The 19,604-nt window shown below is 54.0% G+C and overlaps 1 protein-coding gene across 2 annotated transcripts in view; it reads right to left on the reverse strand.

The window, feature by feature from the left end:
- Positions 1-18,039, reverse strand: part of ST3GAL2 (ST3 beta-galactoside alpha-2,3-sialyltransferase 2) — a 56,727-nt gene extending 38,688 nt beyond the window's left edge. For both annotated transcript variants that reach the window (XR_003622029.2, XM_007198258.2), the window contains exon 1: positions 17,804-18,039. The gene's annotated coding sequence lies outside the window, so the exon portion shown is untranslated. The remainder of the gene's footprint in view (positions 1-17,803) is intronic.
- Between the last annotated feature and the right edge of the window lie 1,565 nt (positions 18,040-19,604).

A 19,604-nucleotide genomic window follows, 5' to 3' on the forward strand; every position in this document is an offset into this window, starting at 1 on the left:
CCAGGCCAGCACCGCCAGGGTCTCCAGAGATTCCTTTCCTGCCTAACCACAGGTACTGCCCACCCACCCCATCGACCCCCCACAGTGGCAGCTTCCAGGGAGGTGGAGTGGGCAGCGTAGACCTGAGGTCTCCGAGCCAGCTCTGCCCCAATGACCCCCACCCCCAGGCTGCACAGCGAACAATGCTGTGTCCATCCTGTGGCAGAGCTTGTGGGTCACGGAGCCTGTCACCTGCTCCCTGGCTTCATCACACTACACAGAACAGAGGCCTGCCCTGAGCTGCTTCTAAACAGCTCACTGAGGTCCATCCCATACTTGGCCACCTCTGTGGCTCTCTAGACACAAGCTGGCAGCAAGATTCTAGAAGAGACACACAGCACTTCACACGCGTTTCATTCTACAGACGACGCACCCGGGAGAACTTTTCAAGCGAGATTTTTAAAAGCCTTAGCCTTTGGTGTCTTTTTTTAAGTTTTCAAACTGTAAGTATTGGGCTTTGTATTTTTTTTTTTTTTAAAGGATTTTCTTATTTATTTATTTATTTATTTATTTATTTATTTTTGGCTGTGTTGGGTCTTCGGTTCGTGCGAGGGCTTTCTCCAGTTGCGGCAAGCGGGGGCCACTCTTCATCGCGGTGCGGGGACCGCTCTTCATCGCGGTGCGCGGGCCTTTCTCTATCGCGGCCCCTCCCGTCGCGGGGCACAGGCTCCAGACGCGCAGGCTCAGCAATTGTGGCTCACGGGCCCAGCTGCTCCGTGGCATGTGGGATCTTCCCAGACCAGGGCTCGAACCCGTGTCCCCTGCATTAGCAGGCAGATTCTCAACCACTGCGCCACCAGGGAAGCCCTGGGCTTTGTATTTTGATGAAAACTCAGAATAGTGGCATTTGGGGCTGTGACTAGTAATCAGACCAAACTTGTAACCGACCATGGATCTGAATAAACCTATTCTTGGTCCGGAAAAAAAAAAAAGATTCTAGAAGAGACAAAGTTTATTAGGGGGTTCCTCTACAGGGCTGAAAGCCAAAAAAAAAAAAAAAAAAGAAAGAGAGGCAGGAGACAGGCAGAAGACCCTGAAGGTAGGAGATTGGGAAAGTAATCTAAGTTTCTTTGAGGACTTTTGGAGGAAGCAGGGAGCAGGATGAATTAAATGGTGGCCTAGGGCAAGTCAGAGAGGAGTCTGGAGAAGCTGAGGTCTAGACCTTATTGCCCAACTCTCCCTTCCAAAGGCAGTTAAGCTTGACTACCCCACCCACACCCAGGGTCAGGGGACCATGGTGCTTACAGTCTGCTCTGATTTCCTCTAAAGATAAGGTTCAAAGTGTGGGAGGCTTGGCTATTCTTCACTGTTTAAGATTCAGATCTCAGTCACACCAGAGATGTAATGAAGAGCCACAGAAAAGCTGCCGGGCCCTCCTTTTCCTTCTGCACCTTGTCAGGATGCCTAGGGGATGTTTTGAATCTCAAGAGAAAAGCAAATATTTTTATTCAGCAAATATTTATCACAGTGGGGAGTGGCAGACAGCATGGGAAGAGCCCCAGGCCTCTCCCTCCTTGTACAGTCGCATCACTGACCCCTTAGCAAAGCTCTTCTCTCTCCAGCCTCGCAGCTCCTGCTCTGTCTAGCAGAGCAATGGGACTCCTTTGTTTTGAGGACACCCCACCAGCCCCTCTAGTCTGCCCGCCACCCAGGGCTCCTTGGTTTTGCCGTCCAGGCTCCCCCTAGGAGAGCTGCCCTTCCAAGGGTATGCCAAGGGCAGCTGACCCCAGAGACCAGCAACCCAGGTCCCAGCTGTCAGCTTCTCCCTCTAAAGAGGAGGGAGCTGGTAACAGCATATCCCAGAGGCCTTCAGAGGGGCATAACCAGAGCAATACCCACTAGCTAGAACACGGGTGGAGGGCAGAGCCGAGGGCTTCAAGAAGGAAGAGGTGAGTCAATCCTCAACTTACAGACCCCTTGGGGAGAAGGATCATGCTTCCCGTCCAACTCATGCTTATCAATGGGAGTCCTCCTTGCTCAGAAACATGGGTTACTCCAATCCTCCTCAACGCTGGCTCCCCCAAACGCACACACCCTCTACCCTGGGATGGGAGGACTAGTGTAAGTTTGATAGATAGAAGGTTTAAAAGAGAGTCTCATTGCATTCCATTGCCCCCACCAGAACTGGGTGAAAAGAAAGGAGTAAATGGTTTCTCCAGGTAACCTTCAACCCCCTTCTCCCCAACCCATACACCCACGTGGCAGGGGACGAGCCTGTGAAAACCTGGTCCATACACCCAGACAGCTTCCTGGAATGCTCCCAGGCAAGGGCATGCAGACTGAGAAGGAAGCTCCAGGGGCTGGGGGCAAAGGGCAAATGTTCTCCTGAAACAGCAGATTCATACACATGGCAGAGAGAGGCAGGGCGTTGCCTTTCTAACTCCCAACCAGCCCCCCCAAGAAATCCTGCATCTGATCACTCTCGCCCTCACCACTGGGGAAGGGACAGGACTGGTGCTTCTGTGTGCCACCACTGCCCTGGCTCGCCCCCTCCCCAGCCTGCACTGTGGCACGGGGCTCTGGACAGGGTCCTCCTCCCTGTACTGTAAGCACCGGAAGGTTGGCCACCTGAAGAAAGCTGATGGGGAAGGGCTGAGCTAGGGTCTGTACAAGTCCTGCCAGTACACACCTAGGGAAGGGAGAAGCTGTGCTTCTAGAATCTTCCAGGCCACAGTCTCTGTGGCTCACAACTCCAGCCAGGCCTTGGCCCAGGCCCAGAGTTGAAGGATTCAACTTAAAACTCCAGCATCTATCCCCACATCCTCTGTGGGATGGGGGCATGGGGGAGAGAATGCCGGGGAAGAGGTCTTAACCTAACTGGCCAGCACTGTGGCCCTGCGGGAGAGGGGCCCGGGAAGCAGGGTGACTGATGCTTCGCTGGAAAGGAGGGCTGCGGGACCGCTGTCTGTGTAGTCATTGTACGCGCACGACCCAGCAGGACTCCAGGCCCTCAGCAACCAGGGGGCAGACACCAGCCCTTCCTGGGGGGCATACTGGGATGGACCTGGCCCAAAGCTCTGATACACAGGGCAAGCTCCGGCCCCTGACAAGGCTGGCAGAGCTCCTGGGATGCGAAGGTCCAGAAACAGTGCTTCTGGGAGCATAGCAGCCCCCATTCTGGGGGTCTTCCGTCCCCCAACCCGGGGCGGAAGTCAGGGGCGCACACTCACTCCACTAGGGCCAGCGTCACACTTGAAGGTGCAAGTGAGAACAGGGCTCTGTGTCCTCAGTGCCAGGACGGTGCAAACCTCTTCCCCTGGGCTGGTATAACCTATGGCTGGAACTCTTCAATCCGCATGGCCCAGCCAAGCCACCCAGGTGGGAAGTCTGCCAGAGCCTCTGGGACCAGGCAATATCATGAAGGTGACAGTCCAGGCTGCAGGCACAGAGGCCTACTTTGTCTGGGGCGAGTTTCTCTAAAGGGCTCCAAGCTCAGCAGGGCAGCAACAGTGGGCTGTAACCGTCGGCAGACAACCTCCCTTACTCTATCCGCCCTACCCCCACATGTCCTTTCCAGGAGGTGGTTCTTTTGCTTTTTTTTGCGGCTTCACCTGAACACTGGTTATGAAACGGGAGCACCTTGCGTGCTGGCAGGCAGCCGTTTGGGGCGTGGACACCGTCTGGCTCCTGGGCACCACCTACACGCCAGGCAGGGTGCAGAAGTGGGGCTGCAGGCTGGAAACTCCGCTTTGTGGTCAGGCGCTTATCTCCTTCCTTCATCAAGACTAGATGACTTCAAAGTGTTCTTTTTGCTTTTTTTTTTAAACCAGAACACTCTTTCCCCCCCAACCCCACCCGAAAACTTCCATCAACCAGGCCAACTTATCAGTTTCTATTCTTGTGGCCCAGTGGGAAGAGGGAGGCTGGTGGTGAGACTTGTATAATTCCTGCCAAGATCAGATGCTGGAGAACCACCAACCCTTTACGGCAGCTTGTGGGCTAAGCTGGGGCCTGAGTGCTGTGTCAAGAGATGGGGCCCTGTTACAAGGCTTACTTAGAATAAATAAGGTGACACTGTTATAGGTACAATCATATAGGTGCCAATTCCCTGGGGGACCTCGGGAAGGAGCTATATTCCCTCACAGCCAATCAGCCCTGAGTAGAGAGGAGGTGGCCCACCTGCCCTGAAGAGGACTCGTGGCAGGATGGGTCCCAGGGGTCCTTAGACAGGGAGACAGGTCAGCGCTAGGAGACCAGAGACTCTGGCAAAAAGGCATACAGAGGTGCGCTGGCCCTCAGGGTGGGTATCTCCACTGGGGAGAGTACCCCGAAAACCCTGGAAACAAACCAGTAACCTGTCCTTTGTGAGCCAGACTGTTTTTACTCTTCATACACCCTATCTTTAGCTTTCCTTTGTTCTCCTTTTATACTTAGTAACGTCTTTCGGAAAGGTCAGCCTGTGGCAGCTATGCTAATGAAAACCCAAAGGAGGTGTTTGCATCCATGCCTGGACCAGGAGATTAAAGGGAGCAATGTCCCCTCTCTCCCTCAGGAGTGGAGGTGGAGAAGAAGCCCAGAGGTGGGCCCTTTGCTCAGCCTGTGCCCTCTGGAGTCATCTTTCCCACAGAAACCTTGGGAATTGCAGTTAGACGCCCCGGGCTAGTGCCCAGCCTGGCGCCACAGGGCAACTGCCAGCACCAATCCCGCAGGAAGCACCCCTGCCCTGCGCCCCCGCTAATCCCCGTGTCACTAATATTCAGCTCCTGGAGGCAGAGAGCAGGTGGCTGGGAAACTGTAGAGGCCAGTGCACACCTGCTTTCATTCCCCCCTTGCTCTGGCTAAGCCGTCTTCCTCGTCACTGAGGAGCTGATAATATGCTGTGACTGACTCAGGCAGGACCCCTGGGAGGAAAGAACATCCCCAAGGTTGCTAGGCAGGTAATCCGCTTTCCCTTCAGGGAAGTGGCAGTTATCAGCTGCTATGAGTAGAGCAAAGGCAGGCTTCCCCTTGCCCTGCCTCTGCCCCTCGCCCCTGGGTGAGGGGAGCCAGGGTGGGGGAGCAAGGAGCCCTCCCCAGTCCCATCCTCAAAGAGCGATTCATCCTCCTGGACCTGGCCTACATTATATGTTCCCTGCTAAGATAGTATCTGTCGTCACATCTATTACTGTTGTCAACCTCGGGGGAACATGGAGGGGAGGAATACACAGACTGGGGTCCATCACGATGGTCCCCAGGGAGCGGTATCTTTTGGCTAACTTTATTATGTATCCTGGGGTTACAAGGGGATGACCAACATGACGGTGCTTATTTGGGGCTTGGGCTGTACAGGGTGACCTGGGGGCCACCAGGAGGTGGGGCCCAGGGCCTCCTTTCAAGCCCCTTGGGTGGTGAGACTGGGGCAGCCCCACCTCAACATGTGTCTATGAGTTAACATTTTACAGTGAACTCTGGACTAAACCCAGATGACCTCAATTCCAGGACTGGCTTTGCTATTCGACAGTTGCATGTCTGGGCAAATCTTACCTCTCTGGGCCTCAGGTCCTCCAACTGTAAAATGGGCATCATGATGCCTGCTGCCCTGCTTACCTCACAGTCCCCGTCAAGATGAAATAAGCGATGACTATAAGCTGCAAGGCACTATGTACCCGAGGTACCGGCGAATTTCAGCCTCACCGAGAAGAGGGAGTCAGGGACAAGAGTAGGCACTGTGGCTAAGCCCGAGGGAACAGGAGGCTGGACCCAGGCTGGCCAATCTCTGAGAACATGAACCCAGACAGAAACAGGTGGACCAGGGAGCCTGCGGGAGCCAAGCATGCAGGGCAGACACAGCGCTCTGGTCAGTCTGGGTTGGCAGACAGTTCAGGAGAGAAGACTGGCTGTCAGCAAGTATGTGAAGGGCAGGAGGAAAGATGCATGAGGAGATGGTCAGAATGAAAAAGGAATTCAGTCCCAAACTCAGAAGAGCCCCGCCTTGCTCACTGAGCACCCTGGAGCTGGGGAGAAGCACCCCCAAGCTCCCAGGACCTCCAGCATCTTATTAACATACATGTCACACTCAGGGGACAGCCTTCCCTTTCTGACCAGGGGCCCCAGGGGAGTGACCCACTCTGGGCAAGACACCTGTGTCAGACTGAACTTGAGGTCTCCTCCTGCTAAGGTGAGGCTCGAAGCCCCAAGCACTTTTTTTTTTTTTTTTTTTTTGCTGTACCGCCCAGCTTGCAGGATCTTAGTTCCCCAGCCAGGGACTGAACCCAGGCCCTCGGCAGTGAAAGCGCAGAGTCCTAACCACTGGACCGCCAAGAAATTCCCTCAGAGCTCTTTCTACAACACCCCATTCTTGGCTCTGCCAAGCTGGGTCAAACATCCGTACCCTTTACAAATTGGGGGTGACGGGCGAACTGAGGCCAAAATTGTGCTATTCATCTCTCTGTACCTGAAACTGGCAACACCATCCTGGGCATTCTCTTCCAAGGGAGAAGACACAGGGGCACAACCCTCCCCAGCAGGAAATACAACATAATCCAGAAAGCACAGCAGCCCTAGAGCTACATCCTTATCTAGGCCCCAGCAGGAAACAGCACAGAGGAGGGTGAGCATCTAGGAAGCTGAGATGACAGGGGAGACGGGGAGGGGATGGAGGCAGCACCAGGGCAGAAGCGGGCAGACTTGGGCCAAGGCCTCCTCTGTTTACTGGGACCTGGTTGAACGCACACTGAGTGAATGTCTCCCTCATCTCAGACAGATGGCCCCAGGCCACCACGAGGAAGGGACCATTTGCCATAACCTGCCTGTGTCTACTCTTTGTCTTGCAGTCCAGGGGATGAATGACTTTGTGGATGGGCAACCGGGGCACGGGGGCTCCTCCCTAAAAGACACCACTTACTACTGGAAAGAGCCTCAGCCTGCAAGTCAGATGACCTGGGTTCTGGACTCAGTTCTTCTACCTACTGGTTTGAGGAGATCCGGCATATTTCTCAACCTCCACTTCCTGATCTGTAAATGGAATGACTCAATGATTCTAAGTCCCATTCTACATGCTAGCATTCAGTTTTTAACAAGGTGAATGAATACATGGCAATAAATCCTTATAAGTTTGTCTACAGTGGTGATTCTGACATGCACACCTAGCTCTGCCTATTGCCTCAATACACGAAGTCTTTAGAATGGATGACAACCCCATTTTCCTTTGGGGAGTCATCTCTCCCCAAATTTCCATCCCTGTGCCTGGCCAATCAGAGCACCAAATGCAGCCAGCCACAGTACTTGATCCAAGGTTGGGCAAGGACCCTGATTCCAAGTGAACCCAGGACTCCTGTGGCCGTCCTGGGATGGGATGCTGAGAAGACGGAGGCCTGCACTGCTGACAGCACCTTCCACCACATGGGAACTGAGAATGGTGTCACCATGGAGAAGGGCGGGGTGAGATGGAGTCGTTTGAGTCCCTCATCTTCCCTGTACGTGGCCAGCCATTCTCTCAGGTATGAGTCAATGGATTCCCTTTTATCAAAGCATTTTGAGTTGGATTCTTGGCTGTTGTAATTGAAGAAGTCCAACTGATACAATCTTGCACACATGTACAACCATTTTGCATTTCATTTAAAGGAATTTTAAAAAGCCACTACAGTATCGCTTGCCATCTGGTGCAGAAGGGTTGCCCTGAACCTGGCCCTAAAACCCTGTCCTTGATACGTCAACCCAGCTCAGAGGCCCATGGGCCCACAGGAACAGAAGTGATTCTGGGATTCCCATCAGTGACTCATTCCTGGCCAGGACCCACACCCTTCTCCAGCCGGGGACACTGCCCAGATGTACAGATGGTGAGAGAGCCACTGACGTGCATGGACTTTCTGGGTGGCCTGGGGTCAGGACTGCCCACAGCCAGAGTCCCCCCATCACAAGCAAGACTCTGGAGGGGAGGGTGCTGCCCGGCTGGGCCCTGAACCGGCTGAAGTGGTCAGGGAAAGAAAAGATGACCCTGGACATAGAACGCAACAGGAAGTCATGACCCTAGGTTCCATTCCTTGTCTGGCAATGGATTTTGGGAGGAATCCTTTCCAAACCTGTTTCTCAACCTGTTAAGAGTCATGTCTGGCTTTTCAAATGATGCCAGACACTCCCCTGAACTCCAGACACATCTATCCCACTCATTTCTGGAAGCCGCCCCTTTGATGACATACCTTAGAGGCACCCAAAAGTACCTCAAACTCACCCTGCTCCAAATCAAACTCACGCATGCTCTAAGCCCCTCAAACTGGACTCCCTTCTGTATTCCCAGTGTCTGGAAAGGGACATCATCCAGCCAACCCTGAAACCTGGGAGTCATCTATGTCCCTTCCTTCCTTCAACCTCCTGCAGCCAACCTCTTATAAAGTCCACCTGTTTACCACCCAAATCTCTCAGCTTTCTACCTTCCTCCACGTCTGCCACCATCACTCTATCCAAGGAACTGTCACCCTCCACCAATAGTAGCCCCTTAACTGCTAAAGTCCCAGATCTACTCAAGGGACACCCCCTCCAATTCATTCTCCAGAGAAAGGCCAAAGTTATCTTTCCAAATGCAAGTTCCATCAGATCCCCATTTCCACTCCTCCCAGCAAAACACCCAGCCCTCCCAAAGCTCTGGGGCAAAGGTGGGACTCCCTTAAGACCCCATGGTCCCACGTCTGGCTGGCTGAGTGGCAGGTTAACCCTGAGACCAAAATGCACCAGGCAGGTCTGGGAGTCACTGCTCAGCCCAGAGCCCTGGCTGCACCCTGGAGTACGTCCCCACTCCCAGGTCAGGCTCAGAACAGCTCAGTCTTGCCAGGACCCTCCCCCAGTACAGACTTCATCTAACCACAGATGGGAACGGGAGCTGGAGGCCAGGCAGGGGAAGCCCAGCTGGGCTGAAGCCAGGGGCTGTGTATATCAGAAAGGAGAGAAGATAGAGCAGGGCCACAATAGCCTGTCAGTATCTGTGGCGCAGGCTGAGAGAAGGCAGCTGTCAGGAGGATAAAACTCAAGAAGCCTATCTCTTCCCTCTTATCAGACTGACCCTTGGCAGCCTCACAGCCTGTGGAGAACAAACAGTCATTAACAACCCTTCCCATACTTCCAGCACAATCATGTGCAACCAGCCCAGCCCTGGGAAAGCCCAGGCCTTCCCCCCGTGCCAGGGTGGTTCTTGGGGCCCATCTCTTGGCCAGACCTCTCCATCCTGCTTCTCCTTCTTGAGCAATGAAATGTTATGCTCTGCTCAAACTGGTCTCCTCGGGGCCAGTGGTCCCTGCCCATTCAGTTCAGGCCTTTGCATCATGTTATGTGTGGCCTTTGCCTCACCATCTTCCTTCTCTCCTCTACTAAGAGACTCTACCCAGCCCCCTTCCAGGCGTGTTCTCACTCCTTGCAGACCCGCCAGGAGTCTGTGCTGCCGATCTGGCGTCTCCCATGATCAGCCTGTCATCCAACCTCCCATGCTGGCTTTGGGGAAAAAATCTTGCTAGAGCAGAGTGAGGGCATAAGGAGGTGAGGGGACTGGGAGCAGAAAGAAACAGGAAGCCTATAAACAGTCACCCCAAGGCCTAATCAGTTTAGGCCAGTATAGGAAGGGAAGAATGCAATGAGAGACCAGTTGGGTTTTTCTGCCTGAACCCAGGACAGAGGCAGAGCGAGGGTTGGGAGGTGGGGATGAGGACAACGGGAGGCACGGGGACAGCTCCCTTGGCTGCAGGAGCCCAGGTTCTCCAGAGAGATGCCAGAGCAGGCTGGCTGCTGTTCAGTACATCCAAGCGGGTTAGCAGAAAGGTCAAACCGATTCCCATGGACGTCTGGACTGCATGGTGGCATCCTGGGCCCCAGCACTACCTCCTCACTCAGGATACGGCATTCCTCTGTCAGGTCTACCAGACGATTTGAGAGCAAATTCCTGAACAGGTCTTTAAATTCTTTATTTACAGATGAGGACTCTGGGGCCCAGAGAGGGGCAGCGACTTGCCCTGGGTCACACAGCACCAAACCCCCTGCGGGTAAGTAAGACAGTGAGAATCCTGTATACACCCAGCCAGACTGGGCCCTGGACTATGAAAATCATCGGGGCCCCCTGACCAAACTGCTTCCTCTTTGGAAGAGCCAAATAGCCCTGCCCTGAGGCTCTCATTCAGGCCAGGCCCCCACCCTGGCCACAGTGGCAGACAACAGAGGGTCTGCTGGCTCCTCTTCCTGTTTTGCACAGGATGAATGGCAGGGTAGGCCCACAGATCCAGGATGGGCAGGAATTGCTGGGATGGCGGGTGGGCAGCATGGGTGGAAGAAGACACCTTGTGAAATATCTCAACCAGGTGTAAAGAGGGGTGAGGTATCTTCTGTGTTAATCACAGGAAATGCCACTTGAGAGATCTGAACTCACATTTATCCACTGCTGCTTTAGGGTCAAGCGTGAATTGCTTTTCAGGCACTGAGGAAACCCCTTCATCCATCAGCTGCCACTGTGGCCTTGGGCTGGACCTCCCTGACATAAACTGCTTGCCCTGCTCCCATTTCACAGCATCTTCCTCTCTAAGGAAGTGCCAAAGTTTGCTCCCCGATACTGGAAGAGCCTGAACAGGGTTCCCATGCCTCTCCAAACCCCCTTCGGGCTTTCCCATCTCCCTCTACCTGTGGTATCTGGGGTTTCCTCCTGAGCTATGCTGGAGACCCCAGGAATCAGCCAGAAGCTACACAGGTGTGGGTTCAGGGAAATACAAAGCCCTCTGGGACAGGACGGAACAGAGAGAAGGCCAACCCCTGGAAACTCCCTTGTGGCTGCCTCGGACTCAGATGGTTCCCTAGAAAACCCAAGAGACAGGAACTGGGAGCTCAGGGGCTCTCGCCCCTCCCCTGCCTTCCCGCACAGCCTCAGTCCCTCCGGCTGCTGTCTTTTCCAGTTGCTCGGCCAGGGGACTCAGCACCGGGCCACAGAGACTTTTGTTTCCTCCTGACTCTGGTTCCAGTTTACCATCAGTATCAAAAGAGGCATTTTGTTTTCAACTGAACTTGGGTGAGAATGAGGGTTGGAGGGAACTCCACTGACAGGTCAGGGGAGAGTCCCTTGCAAACCCAAAGGGACCCTGCCCACCAGGAAGGAAGGAGGTGGTAACTATGCATGGTGACAGATGTTAACTCATTTGCAGACATTTCACAGTGTATACAAATATGGAATCATTATGTTGTACACCGGAAACTGACCTAAGGTTATATGTCAATTACATGTCAATAAAAAAAAAAAAAGGAAGGAAGGAGTGGGAGTGAAGGAGCAGGGTGGAGCTGTGGGAGGTGACATGAGTGGGGAGGGGGAATCCCCACTCCTGCCCTCAGTTCCCGCACTTGTGCCTCCTCCTACAATCCACCTCAACTTCCCCTCTCACTACCCATTCCAGCCTCTCTGAATTCCCTTCAGCCACACTAACAACTTGTTGATTCTTCCTCACCAGAACGGTTCCCTCTAGACCAATTAGCCATTCGCATTTGTTGCTGATTTTCTTCCTCAGAAGGCTGCAGACCTGCTCAAGCTGGGAGGCTGTTGCCTGCCTGCTGTGCTAGGACTTTACAGCAGAAGGATTCAGAGAGAAAGGGTGAGGGCTGCTCTCTGGGGTCCCTGGGTCATGCCCCAACACCTCAGGGTCTCCTGCCCTCCCTCAAGCCCCCTTTCAGGAGCAGGACGGGCCTCATGCCTCAACTGCACAGAAGCAGGGCTGCTTTCTGTGTCCCTCTGGTATGTTTCCCTCCCTGATCCTAGAGAGGAAGAGAAGGAGAAAAAAGGAAAAAGGATGCTAATGGGCAAAGGTGATAAACTAGCAAGAGATGAGAAACAGAGGACTGCAGGATGCGTGTGCTGCCGGCTCCCCTCCCACGTCAGCAGCCAGTGGGGTGATGTCAGTCAACCTCTTTCCCTCTCTGGACTTCCTCATTTGCAGAGTCACATCCCCTTGAAGGAAGAAGCCATTTGAGGATATTTTTCAACAACTGAGAGCAGAACTGTCTGTTTTGTTTTAATGTTATTATTTCACAAATACAAATTTAGCACTGACATCAAAATAAAGAAAAGTTACATTTTTCTCTAGATTTCTCTTGTCCCTGGTTCACCTTACTGTACATGGTGGAATGCACTGCATTCATAGGTGACAAAATATCACTTATATTTGAATGCTAACAGCTCTAACTGAGGGGAACAGTCCTCTTCACCCCAGGAAGATGAGCCTTCTCTCTGAGAATCTGTGGAGATAAGTACTCTTCAGCACTGCCCCTCCTGCCCCACCCCAGAGAGGACCCTGTCCCCTCCCTCCCGTTCCTGTAGGAGGAAACTTCCCCAGTTCTCAGCTAGAAAGTTGGGGTGGCCCAAAGCCCAGCCTACGCCCTGGGGCCTTAGGAGAGATCTGCAATGGCAACATGAAAGCGTGATTGACAACATGCTGTATAATGATTTATGAATAAGCACCAAGAAGTGCTCTAGAATGGCTGCTTAGGGAAACACACAGGCGTCCCTGGTGAGCCCCACCTAACTGGAGGAAAAGCCTGCTGTCCCCAGATAGCAGGCAAAGTTCAGACCCTCTCCTTGCAAAATGTCATTGGGAGATGTTTGCCCTAATAGTTAGTGAGGACTTATTAACAACCATTCCGAGCAGAAAGGGAGGAAAATCTAAAACCTAAGTCCCCAGAGAGCTGGGCCAGGTCCTTTAGTTGGTAAAGGCTCAGGTATTGGGAACACGTGGTGGGGGAATTTGGGGCATGGGAACTGAGTGGGGAAGGGGAAGGAGGAGGAAGAAGGCCACCCAGGTGGAAGTGTGGAGACAGAAGAGATGTAGCATGTTGAGCGTGGACAAGAAAGCCCCAGCTGCTTTCAGGATGTACTGGGCCCCTGAAGCTTTGGGGCCCCACCTCCTCAGGGCTGAGGCCCCAAACCTCAGGCAGCATGGAGTCAGGAGTAACGAGCTCACCAGGGTTCCATGTGTGCTGTGAGCACCCTGCATGCAGCCCTCCAAAGCAAAGACACATCATCTCCTGCAAACTCTTTCTCCTCCTGACTGCCCCATTTCAGCTAAAGAAACCAACCTCATCACCCAAGCAATGAAGTGTCAAACCCTAGCCAATCAAGTGTCTGTTCCAGAAAATATCTACTTTCACAATTCTCTAGAATCAGTCCCTTCTTTTCCATTCCTACTGCCAAGTTCCAGCCTTCATTACGTCTCACCTGGACCCTACCTAGTTTTCCGTTTCCTCCCTCCCTTCTTTTCTTGTCCCCTTATGACCCAGCCATACCTTGCTGCCAGCCTGCCCTCTGCCTGCTCAGAAACCTTTCAGAACCAAGCCCTCCCTTTGCTGTCTGCCGATTCGAGTCCTCGTTGAGCACCTTGCTGGACTGATCTCTTGCAGTGTCCACTGCCACTTCTTCTGGGGACTTCAGCTTTTGGATACAGTCTGGGGGGACTGCCTACCATGCCACCAGCCCTTCCCTGGCCAGGGAAGGAGCATGGCCCAGCCTGGGCCAAAGAGACATATCCTCCCTGGGATATGACTCCCAAGCTGTGGTGACAAAATTACAGAGCACAGCTGGAACAGATTTATCCTGGCGACAGAAGTACCCTGAAGAGGCTGGCCTTTGGCTCCTGCCTTACCCACTCCAAGACCCTGGAGGGGACTTGGGTCCTGAGTCATCCCTCAGATTCTAGGAGTTCCCATAGCCCTCCAATGAAGTCCTTTCCTGCCAAAATCAGCCAAGCTGTTGCTTGTAACCAAACAGGATCTTCTCACTGCTTTTTGAAATACCTCTCCTATGCTCCAACCAAAAGGGAAAACTCCCTAAAAGTGCCATGATGGCCTCTCTCTGCACCTGTTGGCCTGCACACTCTCCAGCCTGTAGGCACTGCTGGAACTCTACCTGCCCCTTCAGGGCCCAACCCAAAGGCCTCTTCTGAACCCTCTGCGCGGATGACTTCCGCCTCCTTTAAACCCACAAGCCGCTGGCTGCCCCTTCTGCCTTCCACTGTGGACACTAGTGTACCTGTCTTATCCCCCTCCCAGCAGACAGTGACTTGGTCATTCTCTCCTCCACAACACCCGGCATAGTTCCAGGCTCAGTAAAATTCACCAGGCTCTGGGGGCAGACAACCCAGAGGACAATTACAGGTTTTCTGGGCAAGACAGACAGTGAGTGACACAGAGCACAGGGTGTGCTGTGGGTAAGGCCTGAGTCTGACTTCCGTATCCTCCACTTACCAGCTGTCTGAGCTTGGGCAAGTCTCATTAGTTCTGTAAGGCTCAGTGCTTCTTCTATGAAAGAGTGACAACAACACCAACTCCACAACACTGCTGTGAGGATCTGACGAGCTGACGTGTGAAAGCATCTAGCCCGGCGACTGGTGAGGAATAAGCGCTCAGGGAACAGCAGCCATTATTCCAGCTGTTCATAGCGACTGGTTTAGTAGATGCTCCATCAGAGGGTTGGAATCAGGAGCCCTGGGCCTGCTGTGTGACCCACAGTGCATCTCTCTGTTTCTCAGTAACCCCGCCTATGTCTACATCTGCCTCATCAACCTCCTAAAGAACAATAGGTGGAAAATGCTTGGCGAAGTAAAAGCACAATGTAAGGGGTTCCTCCTGTTTTTCTAAATTTCAGAGGTTCCCAGGCATCCCGTCCAGTGTGCAGCATGGCCAGCACCCCAGCCTGCTCGTTCTGAGGGACAGGGCAGATGAGTGCCTAGTTTGGCGTCTGCTTCTCCATGGCCACGCAACCACCTCTTTTCCAAAGCCCTGGGGCCTAAATGTCCTGCTTTTGTGGGGCCTTCTTTCAAATAGCCATAGGGCAGTGTCTGCTATGTGGTTACAGGGGGACTGGGAGCTCAGGCCCCACAAGTCACCCCTACCATCAACCTAGCCAACACTGGGCAGCATGAGAATGGAAGGAAAAGGCTAATCCAGGGCAGCTGCCAGAACAAGCCTGGGTGGGGAAGCACGGTAGGAGGAAATCTCTCTTAAGACTTTACATCTGGGGACTTCCCTGGTGGCACAGTGGTTAAGAACCCGCCTGTCAGTGCAGGGGACACGGGTGCGAGCCCTGGTCTGGGAAGATCCCACATGCCACAGAACTAAGCCCGTGCGCCACAACTACTGAGCCTGCTCTCTAGAGCCTGCGAGCCACAACTACTGAAGCCCGCGCGCCTAGAGCCCGTGCTCTGCAACGAGAAGCCACCACAATGAGAAGCCCGCGCACCACAACGAAGAGTTGCCCCGCTCGCCGCAACTAGAGAAAGCCCACGTGCAGCAACGAAGACCCCACGCAGCCAAATAAATAAATAAATGTATTTAAAAAAAAAAAAAAGACTTTACAATCTGCCTGGATTAATCACCCAAGCAACTGTCATGGCCCCAAACCAGTGGTTCTCAAGTGTTATGGCCAAGAAACTGGGCAGAAATCAAATCAAATCCTAGGCCCCACCCAGACTGCCTGAACCAGGAAACTCTGGGAGTGGGACCCAGCCAGCTGTGCTTTAAACAGCTCTCCAGGGGGATTCTGATGTCTGATCAAGTATGAGAAATCCTGCCCTTTCACTGCAAGACTCTCCACTTTAACTCAAATTACTGAACACCTACTATGCGCCAAGGACCAAGCCGGGTGGTGATATTTCATAAATGAGGACACGTCTGAAGAACTTCCATAGTTTAATGGTGGTCAAAATCAAGTACACAAATACACAAGGCAGGATGGGGTATAGAACAAAGCAATGGAATCAGCTTCCCATCCCCCTCGCCAGACTCCACCCCTCAGATCTTCTCTTGCCATGACCGCGGAAAAAGAGAACTCCAGTTCTGGGAAACTGGTCCCCCCATGCTTCTATTCTGGACTCCTCATAATTGCAGGTAGTTTTTTGGAGAAGAGTGATCCTCACCCTGAGGCATGTTTCAGGTCCGGAGATTTGGCTCATGGGGAAATAGCCCATGAGGCCATACCTAGTGGTTCTTATCAACTTGGAAATTGGCACTATCTAGGGTTTGGGCTCAGAAAGTTCCTAGAGAGCTGTGAGCATGCCACAGCACATCACAACACCGCATTCCCGTGCAGGGTCACTCCCTCAGGTCCCTGGCAAGCTCGCACGTGAGTGCAGATGCAGACATAAACACGCACACAGACAGTTGGCCCCCTGGCCTCCCTTCCTCCATTCTCAAGTTACAAGGTTAAAGGCGTCCTATTCACAGCCAAGGGGGAGGGATGAGAGAGGGGTACTGAAGCAGAGAACCATCTGGTTCAGATCAAGATTGCTCATTCAGGACCCCAGTGGAACTCTCAGAGCCTGCCTTCCTGATGGCTCATAGATTTCCCTCCCTCCCCCAACTTCCCACTGGGAAACTGAAGACTGGGCTAAGAAGGGGTGACCCATAGGCAAATCTACCGAAGGAAGACAAAAAACTGAATTATACACGCACGTCTGTGCCACCTCTCTGAGCCCTGGCTCCCTCTTTCCTTCAAATCCTGAACACCACGACTAAACTTGAGATCACCACCTACAGTCACTGCATCTTCCTCCACAAAGAGCTCAGGGCACCTAGCAGGCATCCTTCCCTGAACCGGCAAGCCCCTCCAAAGTTAGCAGCAGAAGCAAGATGAGGCTTAGGGGTGTGGTCTCCCAGACTCCTCTAACACCGCCATCTCCACCAATGTAGGAGGTTCCCTCCATCTCAGGGGGACGCTGGAGTCCATCAGGCATAATAAGAGGAAGGGATGACCAACCAGCTTCCAGACAACTGTCCCAAAGACAAGATGGGAGTGTGCGTTACTGGCTAGGATTGACTCACCCAGGGACCCCAGAGTACCCTGATCCCCCCTCAGCAGCTTTGGTTGAAAGAGGCTGCCACTCCCTTTCCACCACCAGCCCCTCTCTCTTCCCTTTCCCCCCAACACCACCTTAGACTCTGTTCTACAGCGCTTTATAAAGCACTGTAGAGTAAGATGCAGGATGGGAGATGGATGCAGTTGGCAAGAAATAAAAATCAAAAGGCTAACTTGACTAAACGAGCAATAGGTGGGTGACCCTACAGGCAGAGTAGGCCAGAAGTGAAATACAGGAAGGAGGAGGGGGAAACAGAAGTGGGAGAAAGCCAAAGGGGAGACTAAAGTGAGCTCAGCCCAGAGCTGCAGCAGGGAGCTGGAAAGTTTGGTCCCGTCACCTAGGAATGACTGGAGGGAAGAAATGACTCTTCCATGCCAAGACATGGGCTCAGACCAGCCCCACAGGACTGGGGCATGGACTTGGCCAAGTTCCTGGTTTGTGCCAAGCCTCAGTTTCTCCAAAGTGGGAAGGAGGTCAAGCTGTTAGGTCTCATCAGAGAGAACTGGGCCATTGTGGGTGGCTAGGGGGCAGTGCCAGGTAGGGGAAAGAGAAGAGAGGTGCTGATGGTGCAGAGACATCCTTCGGCCAACAGGAGCGGGGCAGGGGTCTCTCAGTAGTGCACAGGCCAGGAGCGCGCGCGGGGGTTGGCGGCGCGAACTAGGCAGTGGACTGAAGTCGGGACTGGGGCACGGAGCGCTTCCCAGGGCTGGGGCTGGCGCTGCGGGCTGCCGCCAAGGAGAGGAACAGCCACGCGTGGGAGCGGCTGGAGGTGCAGAAGCAGAAGGCGGGGAAAGGGGATTGAGGCCAATGTAAGCGGACCCCCGCCCCCACGGGGGAGCCCAGCGCCCCGACCCAGGGGAAGTTGCCGGGGTGGACCGGGCGGGTGTGGGCCGCTGGCCGAGCCAGCTGCCCGCGCAGAGGGGGTTCGGGGCAGAGAGGGGCCCGGGGCGCCCCACATCCCGCCCGCCCTCATCCCGCCCGCGCACCTCAGTCAGCGCCGAGCGCCGCGCGGGCCATACTCGCCGCTCCTGCTGCCGCCTCCGCCCGTGCAGAGAAAGCCGCCGCCGCCGCCGCCGCCAGCGTCTGGACCCGTTATCTCCGCGGCTCCCCAGTCCGCCCGCAGCGGGCCAGTCCCGCCCTTGCCGGCCGTGCCCTCCCCAAGCGAGCAGCCGAGCCGCCGCCGCCGCCTCAACCCGGCCCCTCCCCCCACCCCAGCCCGGCTGGAAGGGAAGGGTGGGGGCAGGGGGGCAACTGCCCCCTCCCCATTCACATCCTCCTGGTCTGTCCCCTCCCACCTCCTCCTTCACACCCCTGGGCATGCTGGGATATGGAGTCCAGCCTGCGCCGGGCCGCTAGGAGTGTCCGGCATCCAGAACTACTACTTCCAGAAGATAGCGCGTGAGCCTTAGGGCTTGTGGGCTTTGTAGTTTCGCCAAGGCTCAGGGATTCTAACGCGCAAGAGAGGAGAGGGGGATGGGAGATCTCGATTCCCAGAAGGCCGGGCTCGCGATGGTGGAAATAGGATTTGGGGTCTGCGATGCCCCGGACCCGGGTTGAATACCTGGATCTCAGGGGAGATGAAAAGTAGCCGAGGATGCCTCTCAGACACGGCTGTGGTCAGTTGCAGCCGAGCGGGACTAGAGGGGAAGCCTGCGGCCCGAGAACCGCGCCCCGGATACCATTCCCATTTGCGCTTGCAAAGAGCCTTGACCTGAGGCTAGCTTGGCTTCGTGCCCGGGCTCTGCAAGCTGGAGCTGCGGTGGGGCCGCTGCGCACAGGCGGGAGAAGAGAGAACACCAGGAGCCACGTGGGCGTGTGGTTTTCCCGACTTGGGAAAAAGGGGCCGAGTGTCTGGGTTTCCTGGAGCGCTCACCCCCTGGGGCACCTTCTCATTCCAGTCTCCCTCTCTGGTTGGTGCCCTTATCTCCCAACTGTTTAGGGCAAAGTGCACACATTTTAAATATTTTTCCATGTCTTCTCTTAGCACATGCTTCCCCCAATTTCCAAACCTACCTCAATCTTAATGAAGCTCCAGGTTGCCCTCCAAGTTTCATCCCCTCTGGCAGAGGGGAGGCCTGTAAGCCAGTGGTTCTCTAACTGGCGTCCATCAGATTCTCCTGGAGAGTTTGTTCAAACACAGCTGACCCATACCCCCAGTTGCTGTTTCTTTAACTCCAGGGTGGACCTGAGAGTTTGCGTTTCTAACAAGTTCCCAGGTGATGCTGGTTTGGGGAACCACTTTGAGAAGTGCTGCTATTGGCGTTTGTTGGCTAGAGTTCTGGCATTGTCCTTCAAGGATGGGCCGGCTGTGGAATAATATTAGCCTCTGAAGAACCAGGCTATAGAAAGCGGGGTCTCAGGCTAGTTTACCACAGAAATGCTCTTTTTAATTTAAATAAATAAATCAGTTCATGCAGTAAAAGGAAAATACTACATGGGCCTGAAAGGTGTTCCAGCCTTAGCCCTTAGCATTCTCTCCAAAGCTGGGGAAGTTTTCTGTTTCAAAGAGGGGCAGGTGGGGTATACCTTGGGTATACCTCCCCAAGCTCTGGGTGCAAGCCAGGGGTTGAAATCTCAAATCTATAGGATAGGGTCAGCTCAGTGGTATCCTCTGCTTCTGGGTGTATGATGACCTATAACAGGCCGGAGGATTGAGAGGTGGGGAGGTGGATTCCTGACTTGTCTGTTAGCAGAGAGTGACTCTCACACCTACCCAGGTAGACCCTACTTACCACATGATGTTCTGGGAGCTACAAACCTCAGAAGGGGAAACTTGGTGACCTTCAC

Source organism: Balaenoptera acutorostrata, chromosome 19, assembly GCF_949987535.1.
Source record: "Balaenoptera acutorostrata chromosome 19, mBalAcu1.1, whole genome shotgun sequence".
Classification (NCBI taxonomy): Eukaryota; Metazoa; Chordata; class Mammalia; order Artiodactyla; family Balaenopteridae; genus Balaenoptera; species Balaenoptera acutorostrata.